Source organism: Tamandua tetradactyla, chromosome 7 (genome assembly GCF_023851605.1).
Source record: "Tamandua tetradactyla isolate mTamTet1 chromosome 7, mTamTet1.pri, whole genome shotgun sequence".
NCBI lineage: Eukaryota > Metazoa > Chordata > Mammalia > Pilosa > Myrmecophagidae > Tamandua > Tamandua tetradactyla.
Genome location: NC_135333.1, coordinates 143,802,385 through 143,810,376, shown reverse-complemented (window position 1 = coordinate 143,810,376; position 7,992 = coordinate 143,802,385).

Sequence of the window (7,992 nt, the reverse complement as noted above, 5' to 3'; positions counted from 1 at the left end):
GACTTCTGCCTTCACCTTCTGTGCCCACTTCCTTCTGCTCATAAGGGCTTCAGCAATATGAATTGAGGCCCATCCTGATTCAGTTTGGCCTCATCTAAGTATGATCTTGACTAGCATATACACAAATGAGTCCACACCTTAACTAATAATAATATCGTCAAAGGGCTATTTACAAATAGATTCGCATTTGTATTTAAGATAGCTTAAAATTTGAACATGCTTTTGTGGGGTTACATGATTCAATCTCCAGCAGATGCCTTCGGGCGGCAGGTACACAAGCCATGTTTGACTAAAGTGGATTAATGTAAGAAGAAAGGGCTAGATTGTGCAAGTGGCCAACTGGAGAGAATATCAAAAGGCTCTACAATTCCAGTTTTAAATAAACCATGCAGCAAACATATCAGTAGGCCGCCATGAGCTGAGTCTACAATCCTTTCTGGATGATGCATACTTTGAAATTAGGGGATTGTGTTTTATGGATCTTGTTATCCTCCAGTTTGTAGAGGATCTGAAATACGTCAGTGTGATTTGAATGAATGGATGAATAAACCTAATAACTGGGCCCTCTTTTAAGCATGAAAGTAAAATGCTTCACTGCTTCCCAGAGACCTTTGTCTTCTGCTCATACACATAGGTAATCCCTAGATACTTTTTTGCATTATTTTATTTACTTTCTAATGAAATGCTATGATATAATCAGAGTTTGGATTTTTCTCTGCAAATTATGGGGGGAAAAATGACTCAGAGGAGGCTAGATGGCCATGGTCACCTAGCTAATATGAAAGTCTTAAGTAGCAAATCCAAATTTTGTGAACTTATATGTATCAACTTCTTCTGGAAATGAACTAATTACAACTTTTATTAAAACCTAATCTATAGGTTTAGTGTCTTATATAACAGGATACTGTAATGTATAGCATCAGAATTTTCAGGAATTTAACAGAATATTTTCCAGTGGTCCCTGAAACAGAGCTTTATGAAATGGCTTCTGTTTTGAGGTTATGCTGTTTGCTGCATGGTCATAAGATTTTTGAAGGCTGTGCACATTTTTCTCCAGAAAACCCTGTTTTATGATTAGTGCTCAGAGAGGTTAAGTGACTAATTCGAAGTCAACAAGCTGGTAAGAGGCAAGACTTTGTGTTAAAACTATATTCTCTGATACCACATTCAGCAAATACCTCATTACTTGGCCTGTTTAATAGCTCTGATCTAAGAGGATAGTCAAGATGTCTCAGGATTCAGAAATCTGCCAAGTTTGGATGTGAAAGTGTGTTAGGTCATACTTCAAAGGAACTTCTTTGGTGGCCCATTTACTTCAAGGAGCATTTAAGGGACTTAAGCACTTTTGCAGATATGCAATGACTTTCTCCTTCAAATTGATGATCTATGTGCTCCAAAAATTCAGATCAATATGATGACCAAGTGATTCATCTCCCTATGTCTTACTTGTAATTGTCACTTTGAGAAACACTTACCTCATTCCTCCTTCCTAATATATCTTGGACATTCTGTGGTACTGATACTGCAAAAAAAAACTTCTGAAATACCTTTAAATAGAATAGTATAAATCTATTTAGAGTCAATCCGACTAAACATTCTAGTTGGGTTATTTAACTTCTCAAGTCAAACACATCCAAGTTTTTCTTCAATGTATTCATTTTAATATTCCTAGTGTAATAAGGTGCCTAGTATTTATATTGCACCATCCATGGTTCTATTTCCCTTTTCTTTGAGACCACTTCTCAGTTTGCAACATCAGGAAGTCTAATTTTGTCAATATGAAACAATTACGACATTGAGAACTGCCATGAATTAAGCAGCATCACATGAAACATGCCATCAAAAACCTTAAACAATCTTCCTAGTTTCAGATAGGGAAATGTTTTGGAACCATCAAAGAGCTATGGTATCATATGCATTGACTGAAGCTGGGGAAGTTGCCAAATGGAACATCTGCCCCTGATATAAAATGAAAAGGGCAATTTGGTAAATGAAATGATACAAATAAATTTCAATAATAAGGTAATGATATGGGATATCTCTGAGGATCTCTCCAAAAAGTAGAAATGGACTCATGCAATTAGAGATTTAAGGAATGAGACTGACCCTTGAGGATAATCACTGAATCGTTGTGCCTCCAAAAAGAAGATAATTCCTATGCTGGAATTTTTACCTGCAGGGAGATAAAGGTAGGATAACTGGATTAAATGATAAGGTGAAGCCACTGGGACCCAGTAGAAAGATGACTGGACTTGTTATTAATAGTCTTGGAAGAGAGTCCTGATTTGGTCAGTGACCAAGAGTCTGGTAATCTTGGTGATGTATGCATGCTGTTTCTCTCCCATTTCCCTTCTATAATCATCCTGATGTTTCAGGCTCAGGAGGCAGATTTCTATCAGAAGACTATATCCTGAAACTACTCATAACCATAATGAGGTATGAAATGTCTTAAAATAAAAAAATATGTAATGTTCCTGGATGCTGACTAGTTACTAAAATTGAAACTTTTTTTTTTTTTGAATACTTCTAGGTGACAGGCAATGCATCATATTACAACGATGCCAGAAAAAAAACAAAGGTCAAGTTGTGTTCTCAGCACGCAGACCCTAAGAGGAGAGATGAACAAGCTGTTATCAAACATTGTAAATTTATTAGAGGAATGTGCCTCCTGTTTGAGACACATGGAAGTAGAGCATCAACTTATGCCTCGGTGTAGTTTAAGAGATAACTCAGCAGAAGATATGATAACCAAATTGAGTTTTAGAGGACAAGTTAGGTGTTGGTCAGATGCATATCTGGAAAGGACATTTTTAAAAAAATGAACAACATTTATAAGTGCATAAAAAGAAAAAATGTCCCATCCTAGAATTAGGAAATAGTTCACAGTAGCTGGAATGGACTATGTTGTTATGTCTAAAAGGTAAGTAGAGAGGTTAATCATGATTAACCCTCTGTATTTTCATTGAGGATTATGATTTTATTCCATAAGGCAGATAACAAAGATAACTGATATGGCTTTATGACTAGCAGCTGCCTCCTGTTGGTGGTTACAGGCACTTGATTTCACTTCAAGCCAATGGAGTACTGGTAAATCTTTTACAACTGTTTCTCCAATGAGGAGTGGGAAATTTGATTTGTAACATTTTCAGCTTCCCGTGGTGTAAATTATTCCACCATAGGCAATTCAAGCTACCAGTATGATGCCACTGAACTTGAAATTGGGAAGAGATGAGCATGACAGCAGATGCAATCAACAGGAGCTGAGTACAACTGGCGCCAGTACAAGCTGGCTTTAGCACACCACTGCTTCACTCCTGCCAGTACCATTTGTATCTTTGAAAAAAGTTATGACATGATAGTTTGATCATTTGGGAGCGATGATGGCTGTGGCAGATTAGAGAATACCTGTGTTGTCTAAAGGAAGTGGCTACTTCCAAAACCCCAAATGTAAACACCCAATGTTGGCAGAACTTCCAATTTTTCAAGGAGTGCAGAATTATACATTTATTGTTTGTGAAATATATCAAATTGTCATTGTTGATAAATAATTCAATTTTAAAGTATTCTGGGGCTAATACTGAGTAAATTTCAGAAAGCATGTGTTTTGCATCTATCCAGTCTGAAAGCCATGCATGAGTTGGTCTAGGCAATGCAATTGGTTATGTTGGGTACAGTTATCTCTCAGCATCATCTAATATGGCTCTCTTTGTTCTATGTGGTTTTTCCCCATAACTTGATCTAGTTCCAGACAAGTAGATTGTTTGACTCCATGTTTTTCATATGCCACTTTGCTACCAGTCCTTTTAGAAAACTGATTCACTTTCATCTCTTCAGCACCGAGTGTGGCAGATATAGGAAGACAAAGCCTTGGTTGAGTTAAGAAAAATGGAGAACATTGCCTGTTCTATGCTATTAGGAGGCAAACTAAGCAGTGGATTATTAGTCACAAATCGTATTAGGAAATTGAATTAAGTAATTAACAACTAACTGTATCTGAACTAGAAAACAAATTCTATGTTTTAGGACCCTTTCTTCAGGTGTCTCTGAGACCTTTCCCTATAAGTGGTAAGCAGTTGCTAAGGCAACCGTCTCGGGTCTGTGTTCCTCCCCACCGCTGCTTTCTTACAAGCTAGAAAAAGGAATTAGTTCAAGTTCCTTCTTACTTTAAAAGGCAAGATTATACTTTCTTCAGCAGGTATTTATGCATGTTAGCTAAAACCAGTGTAATTATCAAGCTTTCTTTACTCTTCCTCCCTTGTGAGAAACAGTCATTCATCCAAACTTTCATGCATTGATGTAACAAACATGCATTAAGTGCCTATTCTATGCCAGGTTTTAGAACATAAAAGTATTTTTAAAATGCATCCCTTCTTAAAGAAGCTCACAATATATTGGAGGGATATAATGATAAAGATTATACACAAACACACGCACATATATACATTCATACCCATATTCAGTATATATACTGAATACTGGATATTCAGTAGATAAGAGGGGCAAGCCCAGAGGCATCTATTTTATCTCCACTTCCAAATCCTATGGTTATTTTGAAGTCTTTGTTGATTGTTCCAAAGATGAGAAATAAGGTCATTCTTGTACCTTTAATGGGTAGCAAATCCACTCTCATTCCAGGAATTTAACAGATGTATCCTAGTTTAATCTGTGGTCTTCTTATATCCTTTATATTAAAAAAATATGTTTCCTTCTAGTCTCTTCCCTATCTTAGCTTTCTTATATTTCAAGTCCTGGCTACGTTTTTAAGGAGCTGAAAATCAGACTGACGCTTAGAAATTCTAAGAACCCCACCCCCTCTTCCTTTTCCTACCCGTGCCTGATTAGAAGTAGGGAGCTTATGACATCCAGTGCTGTCAGGTACAAGTGACTTCAGTTTCCTGAGGCAAAATATAAGGCACACACACCAACTATGGGACAGACAATATTAAACTGGTACTGAACTCTAACATCCAGGATGCATGGCTCCTCTAACCCCGTCTCACTTGCTGAGTCTAGAGTATGCCCAGTAGAATGAAGCAGGGATGTTCGCTATCTGAGCAATGCAAGGGTATATGTACTTTACACAAATACTTGAGCCAGCTGAGACTCTGGACCACCTTAGGAACCGTAGGCAATAGGGTGGGTTCCCTGTGACTGGAGAGAGTGTTACCTTGGCTGTTTACTGTACCTTGCCTAGATTTGGAGATCTTGGACTGCTCCCTGCTGGGGTTGCTTTCTCTTATTTTCCTTCCTTTCCATAAAGTCCAAGTAGGCTTTGTTCTTTTCACTATTCTGTCATTCATAGAGAAAAACAGAAAGGGTTAAACCAACACAGCTCAGCTCCAAAGATCAAGGAAAAAAAGACCAGAATATTAGCTGGAATTTATCCCAGTAATTATGTTTTTCACTTTTTTTTTTTTTTTCCATGTGGACAGGCTCCGGGAATCGAACCCGGATCTCTGGCAGAGCAGGCAAGAATTCTGCCACTGAGCCATCAATGCACCACCCCAGGAATTTCATTTCACATGACCTGGCAATGATAAAAAACAAAGCCCTACAGGGTTTCATATATGTCTTGGAGAATATTTTTAAGAACCATTCGTTCAGTCATTACGCTTCATAGACCACTTGTAACACTTCACATGTAATTGGACATTTTCAACAATATTTAAGTTCCAAAACCAAGCTACATAGAATTCACTGCATTTATCTGGTGTGTCCACATTGTTTTGACCCACAGGAGCCAGCTAGTCACATGGTATCAAATCAGAGAGTTGACTTTCTGTTTCTATTTTACCCTAGCTTTCCTTTCTCATCCATAGTCATTGTTCTGGTTTGCTAACTGCTGGAATGCAACATGCCAGAGACGGATTAGCTTTTAATAAAGGGATTTATTTCGTTAGTTCTTCAGAGGAAAGTCAGCTAATTTTCAACTGAGGTTCTTTCTTATGTGGGAAGGCACAGGATGATCTCTGCTGGCCTTCTCTCCAGGCCTCTGGGTTCCAACAATTTTCACTGGGGTGATTCCTTTCTGCATCTCCAAAGGCCTGGGCTGAACTGCAAGTGCTGAGATGAGGCATGCTGAGCTGCTTGGGCTGTGCTATGTTAAGCTCTCTCATTTAAGCACCAACAATTAAATCAAATATCATTCATTGTGGCAGGCACACCTCCTAGCCACCTGCAGATGTAATGAGCAACAGATGAGGTTCACATGCATTGGCTCATGTCCACAGCAACAGAACTAGGCACCTTCACCTGGCCAAGTTGACACCTGAATCTAAGTACCACAGCCATCTAAATTCTCATCCTCAATAATGAAATGCCTTTTTTCTCACTTCTTTTAATGTAGGCCTGTTTTTTGTTTTGGGGGAAGAGAGTCTGTTTTTCCCAAGATCATATCCTTCTTTCTAAGACTTCCTTTCTATTCCTTTTAAAGACTTTTAATCCCATCTTCATTGACAGTATTCATCTTATTTATTTACCACATTGAAGAAGCTGGCAGCATTGACAAGCACTCATGCCAGAGGAAATCTTGAACATATATAATAGGGGTGGGGCTAGGAGTCCACAAAGCCCTAGTTTAATAAAAAATTTCTGGGGATTCTCAAGGCAGGGGGTTAGTGACCCCAAACAGAGAACATGCTAATTCATGAGGCTGCAGAATGAACTGGAAGATGTCTGCGCCCTTCTGCTGTCCTCTGCAACACAGACCTTTTTGATGGGTTGAACAGCTTGGCTTTTTAAATTGCTCTGTTATTTCAAGAATTTAAATTTTGTAATAAGAACTCCCCAAATGACTGTGCCATAAGTGAAAACAAAAATGAGAGGTTTTGCAGTAAGTTAGAATCTGAATTACTGTTTTCATTTGTTTTCCTAGAACCCATAAAACTTTACTGTTCAATGCCACAGTGAAATAGCAAAAGGAACATTTTAACCCATATGTTAAGCTCTCTAGTTCCCTCTGGGCCACATGTTGTTCAGTAAAATGAAGGGAAAACACAAGCATGCACAGACACACAGAGTCTGCTAGGCAGTTTGTTAACAATTTAGCCATCTTTTTTTAAATTTTCACCTTGGAAAATGTCCTTGTAACCCATGGACTCAATAAGAGCATAGAAAAAAACCAAGAACAAGTCAACATCAAATATTGAAAACCAGTAAATGAAGACTCTTCCAGTATAAAGGATATGCTCAAAAGAGATTATCCTCCTGCTAATCCATTTTTTCAACAAATTAATATTTAATACACACCATGTGCCAAGTCTGTGGATATAGTGGCAAAAATATAAAATCACCTGTCTCATGAAGCTTACTTATTAGGTAATATAATATTTGTGAGATGATGCAAACTGTGTTAATTAGTATTCTGATGAATAATGTAAACTCTGTGTGTCTATACTTCATCCTGTTTACCTAGTCAAGGTAAATTTCCACAAATATTTATCATTTGGGTCTCTGTGATGCTTAGGAATATTATTCTTGATTATTTTATTTTATTTTTCTAATAATTTTTTTTGTATGCTGTATGGTGGGGGCCACATTTCATTCTTTTTGCATGTGAGTAACCTGTTATTGCAGCACCATTTGTTAGAATTTTTTTGTCTGTGCTTTTTTTTTTTTTTTGGTTTCTTTTGTTTGTTTGGGAAGTGCATGGGCCAGAAATCAAACCTGGGTCTCCCACGTGGCCGGCAAGAATTCTACCACTGAACTACCCTCACACCCCCCATTCTTGATTATTTTGAAAGGCATTCTGCCTATTTCTATTGGCTAATACACCTGTTTGCTTTATTTGCAATCAACAATATTAATTAACCAGGTTGCTGTGAAATAAGCATTTATAGTAGGGAAGTTGTCCATTTGATTATCACCATCATTCAGTCTCTAAAATTTTGCCTCGCTGCTACACTGTTTAAAGTGATCTTTCACAGATTATTACCACATTAATTGCATCCTATTATCAAAGACCATTATTATTTTAAATTTTAATTATTGTTA